At 38.0% G+C, this 25,281-nt stretch overlaps 1 protein-coding gene across 2 annotated transcripts in view; it reads left to right on the top strand.

The window, feature by feature from the left end:
* The window catches only part of LOC117972808 (protocadherin-17-like), a 52,005-nt gene that overhangs the window by 20,350 nt on the left and 6,374 nt on the right, over positions 1 to 25,281 (top strand). The gene's annotated exons all lie outside the window — the stretch shown is intronic.

Raw genomic sequence — 25,281 nt, 5'->3', positions numbered from 1 at the left:
GAGGTGGTGGGGTTTGAGAATATTATGTCAGCGTCAAGAATGAATAAAGCGCTGGTAATTTTTTTAGTGGAGGTGTCTCTGGTAAACAAGCTGGTAGAGGAAGGCTTTACAGTAAAAGAAGAATTTGTTCAGGTTTCCCCTCTAGTAACCCCGGTAACGAAAGTTATTATTTCTAATGTGCCTCCGTTTTTAAAAAATGAGCCATTAGAAAAGAATTTAGCTCATTTTGGTAAACTGGTGTCCCCGATTAAGGGAATCCCGCTGGGGTGCAAAAATAACAGTGTTAGGCACGTCATGTCGTTTAGAAGGCAGGCGTTTGTCTTACTAAATGATCCTAATCAAGTCATTGCTGTAGCCTGGAATTTTAATGTGGAAGGGATGAATTGTGTGGTGTTTGTCAGTTCTGAAATGATGAGGTGTTTTTACTGTGGAGAACAGGGACACCAGAGGAAAGCCTGCCCGAGAAAGGAGGCTAGAGCAGAAACAGGGCAGGATCAGGGTGATGCTGGCGGGGAGGAAGTCGGGGGTGTTGGGGGTGAGCGGGCGGAAGAGTTGGCTCCTGCACCGCAGCCGCAGAGCGAGCCCGTGCTGACCGAAGAGGCAGCGATCCAGAAGGAAACCGGAGCAGAACCACCAACACCACGGCCTCGCACAAAGAGACCCAGCCGTAGTCTGTCACTGACGGGTTCGGAGGATAATACAGCTACTACTGAGAATGGTGAAGAACCATTCAAGATAGTAGCTAAAAAGAAACGATTTCAACAGAAGGCTGCAGAGCTGCCGGATGGCAGAGCTCAGCCAGTGCAGAACTCCGAACCCGTGCAGACAAGGAGACTGCGGGCTCCAGACGGGGAGGCAGTCCCTCCCAATGCGGAGGAAGAGAACACAGCGGAGGGTGAGCCGGGCGCGGTGCAAGATTCTCCGCTGGCTGAATCTCAGCCGCCTGAAACAGTGATGGCTGAGGCAGAGACCGGTGTCGAGGAGTCGGGGGGGAGCTGCGGAGGAGCGGATTCTCGGGGGCGAGCGAGAGGACAGCACAGAAGAGATGGAGGAGGAGCTCTCTGACTCCTCGCTTATCTCAGACATCCATGACAGCCAACCCTTCAGTAAGAAAAAGTTATACACGCTTGAGCAGGTAAATGATTTTATGACAGAAACAAAAGGGAAAAGGGGAGTAGAAATAGAGTTTTTTCCCTGTTTTAAGGTTATTTCTCCACTCCGCTCACGTTATTACAAGGAAAGCAACAATAGAAGAATTTGATCAGTCAAAACGTTATAGATTAAAAAAAATTGTTCAGAAAATTAAGAAAGATCTTAACAGTGGTTCACAAACAATGAGTTCCAGAGAGCATCTTCTGCCAAAGTAAACTGGGCAAAATGTGACACCTTCCTGTCAGGCAGCTGGGATGAGAGCACTCCTCCTGTCCTGCCTGAGGGGCTGGAATGGAACAGAACAGGCATTAAAATGCTGGGGGTGCACCTCGGAACAGAGAACTACATGAAAAAGAACTGGGAGGGTTTGTTGGACAGGATGAGGGGGCGGCTGCAGAGGTGGAAGGGGCTGCTGGCCCAACTGTCCTTCAAGGGCCGGGTGCTTGTTATTAATAATCTGCTGGCCTCTAGCATGTGGCACAAGCTGCTATGCCTGGACCCACCCCAGGGCCTGGTGAAGGAGATCCAGAGAGTGCTGCTGGAGTTCTTTTGGAGCAGGAGACACAGTTTGAGGCCGGCAGTCCTCTACCTCCCTAGTGATGAGGGGGGGCAGGGGCTAGTCAGCATTTTCAGCAGGGTGGCAGCCTTCAGACTGCAGGCGGTTCAGAGACTCCTGTACACTGAGGAGGAGGCTCATTGGAAGAGGCTGGCCTGTTTCCTTCTCAATAGAGTTGGGGGGCTGGGGTTAAGAAAACACCTGTTTTAGTAAAGCAGGACTTCCTCCTTTTTACCAAAGTATTTTAAATGCTTGGCAGCTGGTGAGGGTGGAAAGGGATGTGGAGTCCTTGACAGGGCAGGACCTGTTTGAGGAGCCCCTATTTTTTAATCCTCTCTTTCCAGTTAAGTTCCTCCAGTCAATGACGCTCTGTGCCAGTTTTTTAAAAGCAGTTGTAACCAGGTTGGTCCACCTGTTAAATCTTGAGCTCTCCTGCTGGCTAACTGCCTCCCAGTTAACTGCACAGCTAGTCTGGCACTCAGAGAGGCTTGCAGAAAGTCTAATGGGTGAGTTGAGGGGCTGCCTCTCCTTGCAGCTCAAGGCAGTCCTGAGGGAGGAGCTGTCCAGAGGCACAGAGCAGAGACAGCATTCCTTATTTCCAGGGATGATTGTGTCACCAGCAGTAGGTGAGGAAGGAGAGGGGGGTGGAGAGAATGGAGGGACTTTGCTTAAATTGCAGAATGTGGAGGAAATTGTCTTTCACACAATGAATAGCAAACATATATGCAAATTGTGTGTTAAAGCCACAGAGTATAGTAGGCTAAGGGGTCTGGTAGACTCCAAGTGGAGAGCTTACTTGGCTGTAGAGGAGGGGCACAGGTCGGTGTGGAGGGTGCTGTACAAGCCGCCTCTCGCCAAGAGAATGGGGGACCTGCAGTGGAAGATTCTACACTGCATTGTGTCCACAGGCAGGTTTCTCCATAGAGTGGACCCCAGTATCAGTGAGCAGTGCGCTTTGTGCTCAGCAGAGGAAACTCTCTTTCATGCCTACAGTGAGTGTGAGAGGCTGCGGCCACTTTTTAATTTACTGCACGGAATCCTGAATAATTTAGGGGTTGTTTTTAGTAAGAGCTTTTTATTTTTGGGGTTCTGTACAGTTTTAAAATGAAAAACAGGTGTGTTCTTATTAATTTTTTAATTGGACAGGCAAAATTGGCTATTTTAAAGACAAGGAAAAATCAACTCTCTGGTTCTGGACTGACCAGTTTAGTGGTTCAGTTCAGAGTGCTCGTGGTCAGCCAGATAAGAGTAGAGTTTGAGTATTTTAAACTGGTCAGTAACCTGGAGGACTTCCAGGAGAGGTGGTGTGTGGGAGACGCCTTGTGTGCTGTGAGTGAGGAGGGGGAGCTCCAGTTTTTGTTCTAATTTTATTTAATTTTTTGTTTTACAGTGTTTTTATTTTGGCTTTAATCTGTTTTCAACAAGGAAAAAACACTGTTTTTATATTGATTTTTTATGATCCTTTTATTTTGTTTAAAATCTGTTTTTAAGGAGAAAATTATGTATTTTAGGATTTTTTTAATTCTGCTGAGGCAGTAGGAATCTTAACTTTTGTTGTGTTTTACCTTTATTTGAATTTTAATGGATTTTATTTGGAATATTTAAATAAAGGATCTTAAAAGTCTCTCCCTCTCCCTCTCTCTCTCTCTCTCTCTCTCTCTCTCTCTCTCTCTCTCTCTCTCTCTCTCTCTCTCTCTTTCTCTCTCTCTCTCATGCCAGCCACAGTAACAGTTTATCAAACTAGACAAGCCCATTATGATTTTATAAGCCAAACCACTTTAGCCCTTCCATTTAGTCCAAGCTGGGGACCTGTACTGAGGATGATTCCTTAAAAATTTAATAACAGAACATGGGAAAGGACTTATCATACACTTGGCAATGTAACATCTTCGGTTTGATTAAAAATGAATAATTATTTTAACTGCAGCTGTTAGACAAATTACATATGGCATGAGTAGAACAATAACTAGGCTGGTATGAATTTCATTTTAATTCTGTTTGAGTGCTGAGATGTTTCAGTACACATGTCATTTTGTCCCTTTTAAGGCTAAGAACTTACCTGGCGGTGTCCAATTGCTTTATGCCTCGTTACATGTTATTTCAATTATAATGTTTTCAAGTAGACCACAGTGTGTTCCCTGTCACAGTCGTTGTTACATCATCATCTAGTTTTAGCTTGAATGAGCCGGGCAATTGGTTTTATGTCATAATTTTAATTCATTTGGTTAATCAGCTACAACCCTAAAGTGAGAGATCTGATATTAGGAGCAACCTGACTGATTTGATTTAAAGACATGCTAAAAGCATTTATACAGATAAAAGGGGGTTTGAGCTGAGGATAGGGAGCCATAAGATCCTGTTTCCAAATCCCAGCTCAGCAACAGGCTTAATCCTTTTGTCTCAAGCCAACCAATTAGAAATATTGCAAAACTGTGCACACTATATGTGAGTATGTACATAGAGGTGTTTAAAAAAAAAACACAAAAAAAAAACACACACAGAAACCCCTGCAGTATGTAGTGCACAATTCTATGTGGCTTATGTTTGTTAAGCAAATGTCATCACACTGATTACCTGTTGAACAACAGTTCCAGACAAGGTGACAGTGATGGTAAACTCATACAGTGTGGTTGGCAGGGGCTTCCACAAGTTACACAAAGAACTGTCTCAAAAGTGATGATTCTGCGGGTTCCAGAGAAAAGAATTTACTCCAGATTCCCACCCCTAACCTAAAGTAATTTGAGGCAGTCATTGCTGGCTCACATCAGGTCATCACTGTCCCAGCTACCCTGGTAACCCTACATCCTATTGACAGTGTGACTGCACGTTAGTTACAACTTATGCATATTCAGAGCATGTTAAAAAGCAGGGTGTAATTAGGCCCCTGTTGTGCACAATCCTAGATGTGTTGCGGTCAGTATAATTCATTGAAAACATTAGTCTACTTTAAAAGCTAATTAGATTTAAGTAAGGGGGGCCGGAAATTAGTCTGCAATTCCCAGTCATTTGCAGTAATTTTTGTTTAACTTTACCACAGTTTTATGAGAATGGGTTTTACTACATTAAAGGTATTTAAAAATGGATTAATTCATCTTTTCCAAATTAGTTGCTCTATATTAATTAAGCAGACATATCAGAAGCTTTATATTAATTGGTGATTAATTGATACAAGGATTTGCCTCCAGCACAAACTAATCCTGAAACGCATTCATCAGCAGCTACACGCTTGAGTTCTTTCTCTCCTGTCATACAATGCCTGGGAGAAAGCAATAAAATATTGCTTTGTGAAAAAAAGTGCAGGGGAAATACATTTGATACTGTGTGAATGTTCAGGCTGACCTCAGCCAATTGGCCTTCATTTTGTGCATGGTAATCTGTCGAAAGAACTACTGTTTTCTTGACCTGCCGACCCTCCTCCAGATACATAGATTTCCTCTGGTTAAATAAAGTGCAACATGCTGGTCTAAAAAATGAACCGTTCTATACCGTGATTAGATTAATCTGCATATGTGACAAGTAAAAAATAAAAATAAAATCAAACTTCCCAGCCATCGGTTGTATATCTGTATGTATTTGTTTCATTATTCTTTTAATTACACATCTTTGTCTGACCAAATTAAAATTACTTAATTCTTAAGTAGCTTTGATGGAAAGTGCACATATTTCAGTATTTTGCATTTCTGGTGTTATGGAATTACAGTCCCATTGCCTTTGAAACTTTCTTTGAATGTCAAGCATAAAGAATTCATGTTTTTGTCATCTCCATCTTAAACTATTGTAAATCCTAAAACTGAGTTAATTAAAAAGGTTGTTTTCAAAGGATAAATATGTTAGCAGAGTTGAACTGTCTGTCTTTTAATATATGTTGCTATAGTAACCATTTATTTTGCTCCCTTACTGCAATTATTTTATATAGGTTTGGAAAAGCATGTCTCATGTAATGCACAAGGGATGGAAACATTTCTGAATATGTTCATTACTAAACTTTCAAATACTGGCCTGTATTCTCTTAATAATATTGCAAATATTATATAGCCAACGGCGATGAAGCGCATTGACGTATTATAAAACATCAATTACAAATATCGTCATTTAAAAAAAAATGTACATGAGGGTGAAGGTGAGAAAACGCAGTAGGGTGGCAGGTATCTAACAAGTGCCGGTAATTTAAATGTAACAGCGTGAAGCCCCTTCGAGGCACAGTGGAATTAAAGGGATGGTTTTAAAAAGCCACTTTGCGTGGACTCCCGAGTAGTGCATCCATTAAAGGCGCTCCGTGTGGAGTGCAGGATGCTCCCTATAGCCTGGAGATCACAGCTTCGAATCCAGGGCGGTTGCAGTGATAAACCGGGAAAAAAATTATAATTGAGCATTCCAAACTGGGGAGAAAACCAGGGTAAAAACCATTGGCAATGACTAAATTTAAAAAAGAAAAAAAGACACTTTGCAGAGATGTGGCAGTGGTGCACTGATAACACTGGGCTTGAATAGAAAAAGGAAAGGTGTTCATGTAAAAGCTTGTTAGAAAAATGAATATTCTGGTTTACTTAGACATCACTAGGATAAAACCACAAAAAGCCTTGTACATGCCTGTATATTGATTTCATAAAGTCTATATGTGACACAAACATTTTTGTCTACTTTGATGTTCAATGAAACAAATATAATACGACAAACCATTTTTATACCAAAGAAGGTCTTTAACATAGTATTGCTTTCCAATTTTTTTCTTCGTGCATGGTTTAATACAGACCATTCTACTAATACTAAACAGCAGGCTCTTTAATAATGTCAATACATTTATTATTGCTGTATATACGTACAAATCTTTTCTTTTTAAATAACTGTAAAACCATATTATGCAATATTGATAAAAATATGGAAGTCATTAACTGATATGCCAAAATACAGGCAAGCACAATTAATGACAGCACAAGAAGCAAGCCAGTGAAAAGAGATATAGCACGTCACTTTGTCTTTTCTTTTGGATGACATTTCAGCTGTATGCAACTGCTGCATTTCAGCTTTTTCGAAAACACAATGAAATATATTACAACAACATAAGATCGATTTACAGTCAGCAGAAATGGAAACGAATGGAGTGTGGAGAAATTGAAGGATTAACAAATGTTGTGCTTTTACCAATACATTTACTGGCAGGAATGTAACAAATCATTAGCTGAAATTTCCAAATGCTTTAAACAAATTTCATGATTTATGAAATTTATTGACAAATGCATTTCTGTGGTTAAATGTAATTGAATAATAACAAGCTTTATTTTGGAAAAATCAAGTTCTGCAATGAATCAGGGATATAAATAGACTTGACTATAGGGGCTTTGTTTATAAAAAGTGCCAAGAGAAACGCACTAGTTACACGTATTCGTCAAAGCAGGTTTTGTCAGGAAAATGGCGAAACTGCAAAAAGACAAACGATCGGATTTGAAGGGAATGTTAATTTGCAGACAAATAATCCTGCCTGAGTCACTGATAGAAACGTATCAATGCAACCTAGAAGGTAAAGGCTTAGATTGATTTCTTGAAAAAGCCTTCTATGTAGATAGATAAAGTACTAATGGCCGGACCTTATTGAAGTAAATTGAGATTAACACAAAAACTGCCCACACATCTTCTGTTTGATCACAGAATCACAGGAGTGTTTCTTTAGGGGATATAACCTTGTTTTATGACCCTTCTCTGTTGTAATTATATAACGCACATTAAGGTAATAAAGAGAGTCATTTGAGTGACTGATGAAGTTATTATGTGCTATAACGTATACAAGTATAATCAGTTTTTTTGGAACCCTTTCTCCCATGGTTGTTGAGGTTGCCAAGGGGCACTTCACACAGTATTGAAGACTATTAACAGGGTTAGTTTGAATGAGCCTGCTTTGCAGTGAAGTAGCTTTCGAAGAGGGTTGTGCAACTGCAAACAGCTACATCAGAGCCTTTATTATATTGCAGGTATTTGAGTGATGGAAAGTACTGGGCAGCCTTTCATTTAACATGCCCTTTTCTCAGATTTATAAAGGGCATTATGTATTGATGTTTATGTTGTTATTTGAATTTTTGAAGGCTCAGTGACAGACCTGAGGGTGGAAACTGATTTTTTTTTCTCTCATAGCGAGTGAAAAATAATTCTGTGCTGTAATGATTTTATTTTGTAAACTAAATTTCACATACCTAATAAAATGACCAAATATGCACAAAGCTTAACTCGGAGAATACATGACTTGTTCCTTGAAGCACAAACAGTAGATATCTACAGTAAGTGAACATTTGAAAAAGGGAATGTGTTTAATGACCTGTTAAAGCGTACCAATATTGTTTTACATGCTGGTGCAAAAGCACTATTAAGCATGCTGAGATGCCATCACAGATGCATTTATCATAGTGTTTAAACATAATGCTACTAATAATTGTGGTTTTAAGTATCTCATATTTTTCCATTATTTTACCTATCTTGTGTCTTTAGTGTAATTCAATGAATGATAAAAGATCTCTGCACAGAAGTCCTCTAGTGTGTGATAAACAAGTTTGTAACACACTGCTGCACATTTTCAGTGATTTTATCCATTCTAATGATTTTTGCACTTCTGTAATAATGGGGTTTAATCACTTTAGACATTCTCATTTAAGTTAAGCTCATATACTGTTTCTCATTGTAATGTACTGGGCAATAGATTTAAAAAAAAAAGCTGGCCTCATGTTTTTTAATTAGTTTCCCCTCAAAAAGCAGTTTCTGCATGTGAATTCATGGAAGTGAAGAGGAATATTTTATTTAAAATGTTGACCAGGAAAATCACATTGAAATGAAATGTCTCATTTACAAAATGGCATTTCTGTGCAACTTTCTTTTCTGACTTTCTGATTGTTGAATTGAAAGTAGTAATGTTATGTCTAAAAAAGAAACTGAAATAAAAGCACACAATTCATTTTGACTAGATTTCATTCAAATATATTCAGACTAGTAAGCATTTGTTATTGTGTGTGTGTTGCCGAATACAGTAACACTGATAAAGCAGACGGCTGTTTTTTGTTCAAGGAGTAACGCATTGCACTATAATGTATACTAACATAAAACGGTTCAATATTGCACGTAGCTCTTACGGAGCTTTATTGAAATCATACTTGTAACTGTAACTTCAAGGTTGTTGTAGATTTATTAAAAAATAACTGAAATCCATTGTGATGTGTTATATTTCATTTTTCAATCTTACTGAGCACTGTCTCAATAATGCACAGAGTAGATACACTTTTTATTAAGAGAAATATCTAATGAAATTGCCCATGCAACTTTCATTTTATTGTATTCAGTTTGATTTTATTTTCTAGCATATACAGTTTGGATATTGAGGTCTGATTTACCTTGAAAAATACTGGTATAAGTGAGTTATCACATGAAAAAGGAAACTATTTAAAATGGCAAATCATTTCAGTCATTCTAGTGCGTCACTGCATTGCTATAGTGGAGCAGCATCCACAGCCCTGAGTTGAACTACATGCTTCATTGTAATAGGTCTATTTTGCTTGAAGCCATTCTTCTCTCCAGCAGAAAAGTTACAGAACTAAGCAGCTAACCGTGGCTCCTTAAGCCTTTGAAAGTAGCATTATGATATCCATAGACGTCACAGTGCCAAACAAAGGTTTGTACAATAAAACTGATATTAAACGGTAGAGGGTTCAATAAAGAAGTGCGATTAATCTCAGGTCTTGAGAAAGTGAAACAATCAAAACCTGCCTGCAACCTGTTAAAAATGTCTTATTCTGTGTGATCTGAGTCATCTTTGCAACTATACTTCATGTTGAGGTATGCAGTACAGTATTTTGAAAAACTGCTAAAAAAAATGTAAAAAAAAAATACATCACAGCTATGATATGGATACATACGTGTGAGTAATTAAGTTTGTGTATCTATCCTCAAGGCAATACATCAGACATTTTAGTTTAACCTTTTACTTTAAGACATTGTTAAAGTGTCTAATTGTGCTGTGCTTCATTAGTTCATTAGTTAGCTGTGAAGAATACTGATTAGAGAAGGTGCTTGTGGCAATGTGCCCCGCCCCTGTGTGCATGTGTGTGTTATGTGTTGTATGTTGTGTGTGTAAATGTTGGTGTATAGTCATTGGTACACGGGATATAAACGGGTCTGTGTTTCACGTGTGATTTAAATTGTATATTTGTATTTAGGAACGGGATTGCACATCACTGCACGTGCATTTAAAGTATAGTATGTGAGCACGGGGTTGCACAGAATTAATTCACGTGCTGGGATTCAAGTGAATAATTAATTAGTAATTGAATTCCAGCACAACAGTATATATAGATGCACGTTTCTTTCACTCGGGGTTGTGTGTTCAGTGCGAAGGAACGGGAGAGAGTGAGGAGATAAAGTAAAAAGTAAGCGAATTGCTATGTGGTACGTGTTTGTTTAGTGTTCGTCCCTGTGTGTCAGTGTCTGTTCGTTTTGTTTATCTGTTTATTTTGGCGTAAGTGCCGTGTCCTGTTTTGTGTTCAAACCTTTTATTTTCTGTTCTGTCAATTAATTATTAAATGCTGAGCGCGATCACGCACTCAGCTTCACCAAAACCCCAAGTCTCTGTCGTTTTATTTCCTGGATCTGGTCTGACGCCACCCACTCCGGCTGTCTTTGTGACAGTGCTCCAGGAGTTCTTCAGTGTACAAGCATAGAGCAAAAATAACATATTTAATTTAATCAGGATACTTAATTGGTGGTCGTTTTAAATTTATAATACAGTCTATTGAGAATCTCACCAGCTTTTTTTTTTTTTTTTTTTTACGAAAATGTGTTTATCTCACAAGTTTCTGTATCTTGAGAGCCATATTTTTTATATTTCAAATATATAAGATGTTGTTTTACATGAAATCAGGACCAGCAATAATGATTCTATTGTGACAGCTTGGAATTATTTTCATTAAGCAACAATGGGTTACCCTTGTGTATAAAGAAAAGACACTTCAAGAAAACGGAAACTGAACAGAATCATTTTCAAAAGATAGAATTGTTTGTGTGTTCACATGCAGTACAGTGCCTTTGTAATCTAAAATGTAGTTTTTAAAAAACTATTTGATAAGCGTGCTATTTCCAGAGCTACCTACCCTGGTAAATATATATCGGGTTACTGTGTTAGATTAGATGATAAGATGTTACCATTTTACACCCTGTTAGCTTCAGTATTTTTTTTTTATAAAGTTACAGCCTGGTTCGCTTGCTGCCTTCCAATTTCGCAGACACACATGAATGCTCAACAACTAACTGTACACTCAAACAGTATGTAGCAGCACAAGAAAGTCTAACATCCCCATGAATTCTCTATGGAGTGCTTCAGAGCAGGGCTGACACGTTTACTCTACCAACAGGTCTAGTGTGAAGATGATTAATAACTACAGCATGCCTTTCCATTCCAGCGCCTCGGCCAGCAAGATTGTGTATTAGCCACTTTATTTATTCATCTGTAATTGACTTATAATAAACAAAAAAGTGCCAGGTAACCTGTGGATTTCCCTCCCTAAGAAGGGTAAGCTAACATGGTTCAGTGATTTAGTTTGAATTCTGCCCTTTCTCATGCATCGGTTGAAGAGCACAACACATCCATGCTGAAGCTCAAAAGGGGATTATTCTAAACTTTAGTTGATTTTCCATTCCACCCGTCTGTTGCACAGATAGATTGTCTTGCAAGGGAAAATATTCACATGCAAAAATATATGAAATTATAGTTTAGTCGGACAGGTTTTGGAAGACGCAGCCTGAGATTTCCTGTTGCCCCTAACAGCACTGTGCCAAGCTCAGCGATACCCCCTCTCTCACTCTCTTTGACTCACAAAAAACATTCTCCTTTATAGAAGTGAAGTCTTGCTGCGGTGGCCACCAGAGTTGTGTTCTTTTGAAGATACATAACATATTTACATGAGAATGAGATGCAGTGTGTTTTTCAAAGAACATTTCTGGAGTGTGGGAATAAGAAATGCGACACATGTTGCCAAAAGAAGGCATACTGCTTTCAATGTATGAAAATATATGCAAATATGAGAATAGGAATGAACTAAAGGATGTCAGCTCTTGCATTTTCCCTCCCCCAGCTTTTACCAACAATCTGAGCTACATTGACTACTGAAGGAAACCATAGATGGGAAGGCGGACAAAATCACTTCTATGTGACTTGATATTCAAAACAGGTCCTGCTTTATTTGACGGCAGATGCATGTTTTCTGACTTAGCACGCTGCAATATTGCAATCTGATGCCACAATTACACCTTTGTATAGAGATATGGCTCAGTGCTATGGAAGCAGAGTTGAGGCATAGGCTGATAAAAGGGAATCTTCCTGAGCAGGAATAATGATTTTGTTGCAAGAGGTACTTGAAATTCCAGGAAGCAGAAAGCTTTGGAACAAGACCATTTCAGTCTATTGTACTATAGCCTCCAACTTGTTACAGGGATGTAAAGGAAATTAAACACAGATAGCTTACATATACAGACGTGCTCAAATTTGTTGGTACCCCTCCACAAAAAATGAAGAATGCACAATTTTCTCTGAAATAACTTGAAACTGACAAAAGTAATTGGCATCCACCATTGTTTATTCCATATTTCATAGAAATCAGACTTTGCTTTTGATTTTTTATTCAACATAATATTGTAAATAATAAAACAAATGAAAATGGCATGGACAAAAATGATGGGACCGCTAACCTAATATTTTGTTGCACAACCTTTAGAGGCAATCACTGCAATCAAACGTTTTCTGTAGCTCTCAATGAGACTTCTGCACCTGTTAACAGGTAGTTTGGCCCACTCTTCCTGAGCAAACTGCTCCAGCTGTCTCAGGTTTGATGGGTGCCTTCTCCAGACTGCAAGTTTCAGCTCTTTCCATAGATGTTCGATAGGATTCAGATCAGGACTCATAGAAGGCCACTTCAGAATAGTCCAATGTTTTGTTCTTATCCATTCTTGGGTGCTTTTAGCTGTGTGTTTTGGGTCATTATCCTGTTGGAGGACCCATGACCTGCGACTGAGACAGAGCTTTCTGACACTGGGCAGTACGTTTCACTCCAGAATGCCTTGATAGTCTTGAGATTTCATTGTGCCCTGCACAGATTCAAGGCACCCTGTGCCAGGCGCAGCAAAGCAGCCCCAAAACATAACCAAGCCTCCTCCATGTTTCACTGTAGGTATGGTGTTCTTTTCTTTGAAAGCTTCATTTTTTCGTCTGTGAACATAGAGCTGATGTGACTTGCCAAAAAGCTCCAGTTTTGATTCATCTGTCCAAAGGACATTCTCCCAGAAGGATTGTGGCTTGTCAATATGCATTTTAGCAAATTCCAGTCTGGCTTTTTTATGTTTTTCTTTAAAAAATGGAGTCCTCCTGGGTCTTCTTCCATGGAGCCCACTTTCGCTCAAAAAGCGATGGATGGTGCGATCAGAAACTGACGTACCTTCACCTTGGAGTTCAGCTTGTGTCTCTTTGGCAGTTATCCTTGGTTCTTTTTCTACCATTCGCACTATCCTTCTGTTCAATCTGGGGTCGATTTTCCTCTTGCAGCCGCGCCCAGGGAGGTTGGCTACAGTTCCATGGACCTTAAACTTCTTAATAATATTTGCAACTGTTGTCACAGGAACATCAAGCTGCTTGGAGATGGTCTTGTAGGCTTTACCTTTACCATGCTTGTCTATTATTTTCTTTCTGATCTCCTCAGACAACTCTCTCCTTTGCTTTCTCTGGTCCATGTTCAGTGTGGTGCACACAATGGTACCAAACAGCACAGTGACTACTTTTCTCCATTTAAATAGGCTGAATTACTGATTACAAGATTGGAGACATGTGTGATACTAATTAAAGAAACGAATTAGTTTGAAATATCTCTATAATCCAATTATTTATTATCTTTTCTAAGGGGTACCAACAAATGTGTCCAGGCCATTTTAGAATATCTTTGTAGAATAAGCAATAATTCATCTCTTTTCACAGCTTCTTTGCTTTATTCTATGACATACCAAAGGCATGCAAGTATACATGATAAAATAGCTTTTAATTTCATCACTTTTCAGGAGGAATGAAGCATTATTTCAATGAGCTGTAAGGGTACCAACAAATTTGAGCACGTCTGTACATGTCTTAATAGAGCAGTCAGATTCAATGGCTTAAGGGTTGTGAAACTGTCAGAAAGTAACTCCAGCTTAATTAGAAAAAAAAGTACACCACAACATGCTTCAGATTTTCCATCTGTTTCCTAAGTGTGTCTTTTTAGAGGCAAATTAATTTGAAGCTAAAGGGAAAAGGCAAGCAGTTTCCTTAAAGAGCTCATCCTGGCTTTTATGCTGGATCTCTGTGCAATTACAGTTTCAGCAGTGGCCGTAGAAAAAAAAGGCAGCTGTGAATAAAGAGAAGTGTGAAAGAGAAAATCTGAAATGTTCACAAAAACCTTGTTTTCACAGGTTTTTTTTTTTTTTTTTTGCAAGGCTCATTACTGCATGATTAGTGCTGTCAGGTACTGCTACAAACTCATTTGAAGGCATGCAGGCATTAATAAAAAGTAGCAATTAATGAAGATCATAACACATGTGTGTATCATTTTTGTAAAACCTCCATGCTCCATAATGAAAGGCAGGAGGTTCTCACATTCTTCTCTTACTGCAGTGAGATGTATAGGTGCAAAAGTCTGATTTAGAGAACTTGGGGACATTCAAATATAATATGTTTCTTTCCTTACCTATTTACCTTCTATGCAATCTAAGCATTAAAACATCAGAATCATTCATTTAACAGCATGGATTTGAACTAGAGCATAACACTCAGAGATCTGTAGTCATGGAGGAGCATGATTTGGTCAAGAGGCTCATCTATTATTCAGAGTATTCAGCAGTTCCATAGACTGGCCATCTGTCCTGCTGAGGAACGTAATCCTACTAGATTAAAGAATAGAAAACACTACAGCAGTACCAAGCAGACCAGAACCTGAAATGAAACTTAGCCCTTAACACCACTGAGCAGCACAATGAAAGCTAAATGAATTTTATTTTATTAGTTAGGTCTAGAGTAGGCCATTGCAGCACTGTCAGCGAAGACGTTTACACAAAACTATTAATATGCAGTAGGATCTGCTGTATTCAGCCTTGACACCTCCATTGAGAATATACTATAAATACATTTATTCTGTACATTTAGAGGACAGATGTTTTGTCATTTTTTTAACACTCTGCCTAGCTGTAGGTCAGTTCTACATCTTATTATGGTTTTCAGTATTCCTTACTTTTACTCCCTGTCGATTACAGTTGTGCACCCTACTGAGGTACATTTGCCAACCTCACGACATTTGAGTATCTCAGAGATGTCAAATTAACAGTTGTAAACTTAGTGGCAGTTTCAAGGTGGCTTTGAAATTGGGTGTTTGGTGACTCCACAAGATCTCAATTTTCGTGACATCTTCATCTCTCACTTCAAAACAAAACACTGTTTCAAAAGAAAAGTCAGAGAATTTGCATTTGGTGTAAAAGTTTTTTTTGTTATTTTTAACAACACCTGAACAAATGTTCTTTAGTGGCATTTAAAATCAAAAATCATATTTCAAAGACAGACGTGACATTCCAGCTCTTTACTTTTATTACTCTTGCCTAATATTACTATTGCTATTTTAACAGTTTTTATGACAACACTGAATTGTCAAATTTCAACCAAGGCTCACATAAACACAATTACTGTGTCGCCATCAATGGTAGACTGGGTATTCATTACTGCCACTGTTAACTAGTTTAGTTTTCTTCATAGAACGCACTACTTTTGACAACTATATATTTAAAAACTACTGGTTTAACTTTGTGGTATGGGTATAAGAAGTTCAATGGACTCACACTTGTTTATGAAATTGTTTATGCACAGGCTTTAACTGAGTTTTAAAATCTGCTTAATTGCAGCAACTTCTACTTACTGTAGTGAATACTTGCCAACATTTGGAAACTGTTCAGCAGGATACTCGTCCCCTGGGTGGGGGGGTTGGGTTATACGCATAAAAACACACATACACCCACAGACCCCCCCCCCCCCTCAACTAAACACCACATAACCATCATGATAGTAAAAATAGACGTAATGCAGCAGCTGCAGGAAGAGTAGAACGTGTGATTTTCACTAACTCTCCAGTGTGTTAAACAAGCACTGTCTTTTTTTTTGTTGATTTGATAGATGCCATTTTTTGTTCACTGGACCCGACAGGCTGGGTTTATAATTTCATATACAGGGTGATTAGAGTTTATCACGTGGTAAACTTACTTTCTAATCATCTCAGAACCTTCAATCACTACGAATGGTGTATGAAAATGATGGGTGTAGCTAACTCCAGTCCATCGCGTTCCATTGGCTGCCACATTTTACTCATAATCCTACACAAATCATATTGCAGCAGCAGTGATGAAGCAACATGCTTTTCCAATAGACTGGATATGACACACTTATGATCTCGTCATGTGAAAACAATCCCTGCCACGCAGTGCACGAGGGTCAGCAGCCGCTAAAGAGAGAGAATTTTTTTTTAAGAATTTAAGAATTTCCAAGGATAAATAGCGGGACTTTCATCCTATGCATCGGGTCGCGGGACATTTGCTCAGAAACCAGGACTGTCCCGACCATATATATATATATATATATATATATATATATATATATATATATATAGTACTGTGCAAAAGTTTTAGGCAGGTGTGAAAAAATGCTGTAAAGTAAGAATGCTTTCAAAAATAGACATGTTAATAGTTTATATTTATCAATTAACAAAATGCAAAGTGAGTGAACAGAAGAAAAATCTACATCAAATCAATATTTGGTGTGACCACACTTTGCCTTCAAAACAACAACAATTCTTCTAGGTACACTTGCACACAGTTTTTGAAGGAACTCGGCAGGTAGGTTGACCCAAACATCTTGGAGAACTAACCACAGTTCTTCTGTGGATTTAGGCAGCCTCAGTTGCTTCTCTCTCTTCATGTAATCCCAGACAGACTCGATGATGTTGAGATCAGGGCTCTGTGGGGGCCATACCATCACTTCCAGGACTCCTTGTTCTTCTTTACGCTGAAGATAGTTCTTAATGACTTTCGCGGTATGTTTGGGGTCGTTGTCATGCTGCAGAATAAATTTGGGGCCAATCAGATGTCTCCCTGATGGTATTGCATGATGGATAAGTATCTGCCTGTACTTCTCAGCATTGAGGAGACCATTAATTCTGACCAAATCCCCAACTCCATTTGCAGAAATGCAGCCCCAAACTTGCAAGGAACCTCCACCATGCTTCACTGTTGTCTGCAGACACTCATTCGTGTACCGCTCTCCAGCCCTTCGGCGAACAAACTGCCTTCTGCTACAGCCAAACATTTCAAATTTTGACTCATCAGTCCAGAGCACCTGCTGCCATTTTTCTGCACCCCAGTTCCTGTGTTTTCGTGCATAGTTGAGTCGCTTGGCCTTGTTTCCACGTCGGAGGTATGGCTTTTTGGCTTTTTGGTCTTCCATGAAGGCCACTTCTGACCATACTTCTCCGGACAGTAGATGGGTGTACCAGGGTCCCACTGTTTTCTGCCAATTCTGAGCTGATAGCACTGCTGGACATCTTCCGATTGCGAAGGGAAGTAAGCATGATGTGTCTTTCATCTGCTGCAGTAAGTTTCCTTGGCCGACCACTGCATCTACGGTCCTCAACGTTGCCCGTTTCTTTGTGCTTCTTCAAAAGAGCTTGGACAGCACATCTGGAAACCCCTGTCTGCCTTGAAATTTCTGCCTGGGAGAGACTTTGCTGATGCAGTATAACTACCTTGTGTCTTGTTGCTGTGCTCAGTCTTGCCATGGTGTATGACTTTTGACAGTAAACTGTCTTCAGCAACCTCACCTTGTTAGCTGAGTTTGGCTGTTCCTCACCCAGTTTTATTCCTCCTACACAGCTGTTTCTGTTTCAGTTAATGATTGTGTTTCAACCTACATATTGAATTGATGATCATTAGCACCTGTTTGGTATAATTGTTTAATCATACACCTACAAAATCCCTGACTTTGTGCAAGTGTACCTAGAAGAATTGATGCTGTTTTGAAGGCAAAGGGTGGTCACACCAAATATGGATTTGATTTAGATTTTTCTTCTGTTCACTCACTTTGCATTTAGTTAATTGATAAATATTATCTATTAACATGTCTATTTTTGAAAGCATTCTTACTTTACAGCATTTTTTCACACCTGCCTAAAACTTTTGCACAGCACTATATATATATATATATATATATATATATATATATATATATATATATATATATATATATATATATAACAAATTTGAAATATATACAAGCAATGAAACAAGAGGTGTTGTGTTGCTAATAAATTGATTCTAAAACCATTTGTTAGCACTTAATAATGCATTATTTTAGTTCACATTTTGTTGATACATTTTCAGATGTTCCTGATTTAACACAATCACTTATAATTGGGTCATAGCTACAACAAATGGTAACATGTGTCACACTTTATTTGTATATGCCTGATATAAAATGTGCAGGTATGAAGCATCATGCATTATTCAACTTATTTACACTTTTGGCGAATGAGACATAAATTCAAGTAGAAACCTGCCAAGACAAATACTTTGTTGGTGTCTCTAAGAAGCTGGTCATCTGGAGCAGTAACAATGATCAAGACAGGCAGTAATGCTCGCCTCCAATCCTCAAGAGCATTGTGACATTAATCCCAGAGTAGGATACAATTCCAGCTCAATTACATTAAGTGTCCTGATTTGTGCCTTCTTTATGGCAAGATTTAAGATGTAGAGAAATATCTTAGTGTATGCCTGTGGTCATCCAATAAATGAGCATCCCATTTGATAGTTGTTTATCATAATCAAGGTTCAGTAATCCATTACTTATCCTATGTAAGCCTACTAATCTTTGACCCTAATCTTGCAGGTTTAGTATACGTAATGGTTTAAATATCTTTTTTCTCTGCTTTAAAAAAAAAAAAGCCTGTTCAGATTTACTTCTATCAGAAAGTAATAAAGCACAGCGATATGTTTAAGGATTTTTTTGTTTCTTGCAGTTGTTCATAAATGTTAGACAGGTTCCTTTAGTTTATGGCCTGCAGCAAAATATGTCAGTGGAAAGATGTACAGATTTAATTCCAGTAAACTTGATATGAGAATTTATAATTATAATCTCATCTGATGTCTTAATAAGCTCACATTACGGCGAGTAAAAATGCTGGTTTAATTCAATAATGGTTATGAAACTGTATATAAAATGGCATTGTCTAGACAATAAACCCTAATGTGCGCTAGAGGGAAAAAAAGGAGAAAGCATTTGTTTTAAAGAAATACTGTATTAAAAACAGCCTTGGTTACAAATAGGGAGCGATGCATATTAAATATGGAATTAAAATGAGTGTTTGTGTTTTTCTGCAGTTACATAAGCCACAAGTCTAAAAATAATACTTACAAATACAATAAACAAATACCTTAGCTTTATGAAGTGGTAAAAGGTAGGGTTTTGTGTGCTCTTTGTAACACTCAGTTTCCCCAATGTGCCAATGAGTCAGCTTTCAAAAATGGATCCCCACCCTGTGGGCCGGAGCATGGAATGGAATTTAGTTTCTGCTGTTGAGTAAGCAATTGTTTTCATAGTGGTTTATGGAGATCAAAAAAATAAAATAACCAAATTCTTACATGGAGATCCTCAAATAATAATCTTGTGATCTGTACAAAAAACAAATTGAAAACGCAGAGATTCTGAACTAAATACCTTAGCAGCAACATTTTAACATCCTATTTACACTCCATGAAATTCAGTGTACTCTAATAACAAACAAAGGTGACACTTTGCACTGACAGAGTCGCTGCAGTCTGTATTCACATTAATCAAATTACAATGTGATATTGCATGAGCTAAATCATCTTTATGAAATGTTAAATAACAGTTTGGCTGCAATGTTAATATGAATCAGTATTACACTGAAACTATATAGGATTTTATAACACTTGTGTATGTATTTGTAATGTAAAAATCCCTTGTACATTATTTTAAGATAAGGGTGATTACCACCACAAAGCCATGTTTGTGGAATTCGGGGGGCTGACACACATTTATGTCACTGTGTTGATAGTTAGATTGTCAAATGTGTTTTGTGCATCATTTACATTCAAAAAAATCATTGACAGCATAGATAGGTCTGTATGTGTATTTTTGTTTTAAATGGAAATTACATAGAGGGTATGTCATGAACAGAGCAGACGTGGTCATAGCAAACAAGCCTTTGAGCGAGTTAGTTATCCTTCCACCGCGTGAGATCTGGACAGAAGATATTGTAGAAAAGACAACATCCTTTAACAACTCCAGGTTCAAAGACAATTGCCAAAAGAGCAAAACATCTGTGGAATAGACAAAAGCATCTTTATATTACTAAACTTGATCAGTCTGAGGATAGCAGCAGCAGCAGTGTGGAGTAGTGGTTAGGGCTCTGGACTCTTGACCGGAAGGTTGTGGGTTCAATCCCAGGTGGGGACACTGCTGCTGTACCCTTGAGCAAGATTGCTCCAGTAAAAACCCAACTGTATAAATGTGTAATTATATGTAAAAATAATGTGATATCTTGTAATAATTGTAAGTCGCCCTGAATAAGGGCGTCTGCTAAGAAATAAATAATAATAATAATAATAAATAGCGTTCATTACAGCATTACAGATGGTTAATCCATACAGTTTAGTATTTGGAGTTAGTTAAAAGAAAAAATAAGCTAAAATGAAATTAAATAATAGAGGATGTATAGTACTATAACTAGATCATTTTAAACTATTCACTGTTATCTTTTTGGCAAAAAAAAACTAACAAACAAACAAAAAAAACATTATTGATTTTCAGAGATATTTCCTTTGATATGTTTACCTTCCAGTCAGCAAGTTTGTTATAAAAACATATGTGTGCATAGTTAATCAGCACACATATTGTGGGGCTGTATCTACCAATGAATACATGCTTTTTATAATTCTGTAGAACTTCTTATACATTTAAATGCAGCATATTTTCATTTTCAGTCAAATAAATCTAGATGTGACATAAAACCCTGCTCCACCAAAATAGCCCAGAGGTGTTTTTTAACCAGACAGACTTGTTTTAGAAACTATGAAAGGCATGCTGTCTTTACAGTGCTGACTTGTCCTTTTACATGCTAACAAAGGCAGTAGCTATTCACCACTCAGACCTGTCTATCTGAGCTGCTTGTTCAGAAAATCTATTTCTTGCACTGTACCATTGCTTCAGGTGTTTGAGCCTTTTATTAGCATTATTATTAGTTGTCTTCAAGTAAATGTTCCCACAGTGGCTTTTGGAATTTGCACTAAAGCCATAGGCATTTCATTATTTTTAGTTATGGAAAGGGCCAATGCATTTGGGAGGCTGCAGTCTGGCTAAAATGTTATACATCCTTCCATTTTCCCCACTTTCTCCCTGTTTTCATTTGTTTTGGGATTCTTAAAATTTGCCAGATCAGAGCGACTGAATAAACAAATTTTAGAAACGAGACATGAATTAGATAGAAAAGTAAAAGGGAAAAAAAGAAATGGGGTGATGACAAAATGACAAAAAATCTATAGTATATATTATCTAGCTTTTGTGATGTAAAGTAAAGCTTAAAAATAAGAAGGGGCATTTTTAACATGAAAAAGCACATCTTTGTTTTATTAAACTAGGACTCTACAATGTAGTGATTTCATGTAGTCTCTTCAGCCTCTCAAGTTGTTCTGTTTCTCATTTTGTAATATTAACATGTATTTTTCTCCTTTACTATTCGTTCACCATAATACTGTACTCTGCAGTAAATGTTGCAGTGTATAAGTAGAGTAAGTAATCCATTTCTGTACAGAAAGTCACCTGCTGTGAGCTCTTAATTATAGATTGTGTAGGAATATAGGTTTATGCCTGAGGGAGCAAATCTAAACCCAAGTGTGGTGAGGTGGGAAAAAAGCAGAGACCTGATACCCTTTGTGCTTATTACAGTCTCTAGCTGGAATGGAAATTGCCTCTTGCTGTTTTCATGTGCTTCTTTTCATAGCTCTTATCCAGGTAAAACATGCACCTGTGCGGACCCACCACTGCTGGTCAAAGAGACTAGATTTGCATATATATATATATATATATATATATATATATATATATATATATATATATATATATATTGCTTAGATAAAAGAGACACGCTGAGACTTTTGTAATACATTGAGGTTTTTTTTGTTTGTTTTTTTCACCACAAAGGAAGGCAGGTGTAAGCCTGGCACAGCCTAGTTGAAAAATGGTCTCTGAGTAAATTGTTTTTTTTTTCAGCCTGTCCAGGGATGTGAACTCTGGAATTGTGTAAACTATATTAAATTCTCTGTATTTATTAATAAATTGGCAGTAGGCTTTGCTGCACAATTACATAACTGTTATAGCTTATATTTCAAGTAGTCCTAGAACTGTTAGTGGCCATTAGAAATTTAAATTACATTATACCACTTGCATTGCTTGAGAGCGTATTAGCTAAAAATCATATCTAATAAAAGAGAACGAGAACCATGGCATAAAACACTGACTAGCTCCCCATGAAAAATCATTTTTAACGTTATTTAAACCATGTCGCATGTAGGGTATTTGCTCTATTAGGTAAATATCATTCCTAATAGCCTGGAATCAGCTAGCCGATGCTTATCTTGCCTCACAGATATGGCACAATTGTAGCCTCAGATGTCACTCACTTTCTTCTACATAATCAATAACAATATACCTGCCTTAAACATCTTTCACCATGAATCTAAGATTAAAAAAAAGATCTTTCCTTATTTAGATAATTGTTGTGTTCTTTCCATGCCTCAGTTCTAACCTAAAAGACATTTTTGGAAGCCTACACTGCTGGTAGTGATATCTGTTTACTGACACAAGAGGTTCATTCACTAGCCTCTTATGCCTTTCACTGCTGGATTCCTCTCTGCTCACAAGTGAAACAATGTTGGAAGTCTCAAACTTGTCCCCAGTAGGCATTAGTCAACATCACAAAACCACCACCCAGTTAAGCACGAAATGGCAATGGGTGTAAGGGGAAGCTGAGCATTAAATACATTCATACTAAGGACTGAAAAAGTGGTATTTTATCATTGTAATTTATTTATATCTCATGTTTATATAAATATATCACACTATCCTGTAGTTACATGGCATTATTTCAGATTAACTTGCACTCTAAATGAAGTAGATCTAAAGACCCTTCATTCCTTGAGATTCTTGCCTCGCAAGGTGGCCTCCTGATTTACGAAGCATCCCTCTGGTGATTGCTGTGAATGGAACAGTCTGATAAATGGAGGGGACTGCTGACGAGTATATGTATTGTTTTTCACATATATAACTCTTGCTTTGCAAAGCACGTTCAGGACCATTTTTATTATCTTTTTTGATTTATTTATTGATGAATTGATGTATTATTCTTGTTTTTATTAGAGCTTTCACAGCAATATAGAGCAAATTAGCTTTGAAAAACGATTGCTGTAATAGGAAAACCAGTAGCAATACCGAGGAGTGCTTTCCAAGCTTCACGGAGTTCAGGGAAAGAGGTGGAGAGCAGTAGTGAATCATTTAGGGGTTCAAAACCTAAACCCAGTGCTCTTTGCTCTAGTTAGTTTAACTTTAATAATGCTCATCTTCCTCCTGCCTCCATCTAGTTGAAAACCTTCATTGAAAGCACAGAATCAGCCTCAATAAAGTCAGTGCCTCAGCATACAGTAGGAGGGCTCCATTACTGGACCTGCTGACTGTTAACCCTTTCCTTCTAAATCACATCTTTTGGGACCATAAATCTCATTGATTGCTGAGTAATGTTAGTGCAGGGATTATCTACATCTGCACAATAGGCTGTCATGGGACACATATAATTGTATTTTATCTCACTACAGGACTGACCTGTAGTAAATTGATTTTTGTCCCCATTTTATATTAGGTTAAGGAAACTTGGCTATTGTATTAATAACCTTTTCTGTTATTTACCTACCCTCCCCCTTCTACATTTCTTCATAAATGTTTCCAAAGTAGCGACACAATAACAAACAAAGACATATTTAACTGAAATCAGCCATGTCTTCCTGTAACTGAATCCTCGCTGAAATTCAAGAGTAGCTGGATAACAGCTTGCTGGCAGGCTGGCAACAGAAACCGGAGATGCACTTGCTTATTGTTTAGACTGGAAAAAAAGCCCTTTGGCAGTCCGTAAATGTACCTGTGTTTCAGCTTAAGGTTATTCATATAACCACTGGGTACAAATGAATGCCATGCTGTCTTAAAGCCTTCTTGACTAATCATGGGCCATTGACATCTTTGGATGTAAACCAGGTACAGTACTGTGAGTCTTTTGAAATAGGAAAGGGGCTAGTAATTAAATTATGCATAGTCAAGGCTGCATAGTATGCACCATATTCCAGTCAAAGCAACAGGGCTTTATGTAAATAATGACTGATGATTTCGATGAAGTATCTTTTTTATTATTTGAAAAGCTTTTTTTTTTAATTTATTTCTTTATAATGTCTTCTTGGTTTGACTTGATCAGACAACCAGTTATTAACAGTAAAGGGCTCCCCTACTGTTTAAAAATACACATTATTTAAATGAAAGATGTTTTTTATTTAATTATTTTCCCAGCTGGTGTGGCAACACATGACAACCTGCATGAGGTTGGTAATGTGAATATATAATGCAATTAGGCTTGCTTCCACAATAATTATTGATTCTGTTTGTGTTTAAATGAATATATTGGGCCAGGCTGGCCACTGTATAAAGATAAGATATTCTTGGTTGAAGGACTATTTCAAGAGCAGACATGTGTCATTACCAGTGTAAGCACGTTGTAATTCTGCATATCATCCCACTGAGTTTCCATGTCACTGAGCAGCCGGGCGACTGACAGAAATAAGGGGGAATGATAAAGGAGACGGTGAATGTGCAAAACAGCACTGTGGAAACCGCCTATACTTAAAAGCATTTTTTAATCCAATTTACATTTTCAGAATATTTCAATTCCTATTTGTTGCCCTGTTATGTGTGTTCAATGTCATTCTATTGTCTTGTTTCTGCTAACAACATTATTTGCCATGAATACTAACTGCTTGCAACCCCCCCCCCCCCCCCCAAAAAAAAAAAAACAGTCAGAGTAGATACTCATAATTCCTTCGTAATGAGAGCACTGTGCTTATGCAAACCACATTGTAAGTACAGCAGGAGTCCCAGTGTGTTGCAGAGAGATTTATTCAGATCATTGCTAGCTTGTCCCCAAGGCGTGCAGGTGTACTGTAGTCTGTCACAGATGCTCAGGGCTGAATCCAGCTGCCACTGAATTCGCTTGGAGTTAATGCAGCCCTGCTTGTTATGATGACTGTACCCAGTTGTGTGACACAGGTGCACGCTGCTTTCTAGGCTGTATTTTACAGCTACTCTTTTCAGGGCTCTCGTGTTGTTCTTATTTGAAACCAACAATCAAAAAAAAGAGAGAACTGGAGAACTGAAGTGCCACATT

Source organism: Acipenser ruthenus, chromosome 9 (genome assembly GCF_902713425.1).
Source record: "Acipenser ruthenus chromosome 9, fAciRut3.2 maternal haplotype, whole genome shotgun sequence".
NCBI classification, from domain to species: Eukaryota; Metazoa; Chordata; class Actinopteri; order Acipenseriformes; family Acipenseridae; genus Acipenser; species Acipenser ruthenus.
This window is presented reverse-complemented; position numbering and strand designations above follow the sequence as displayed.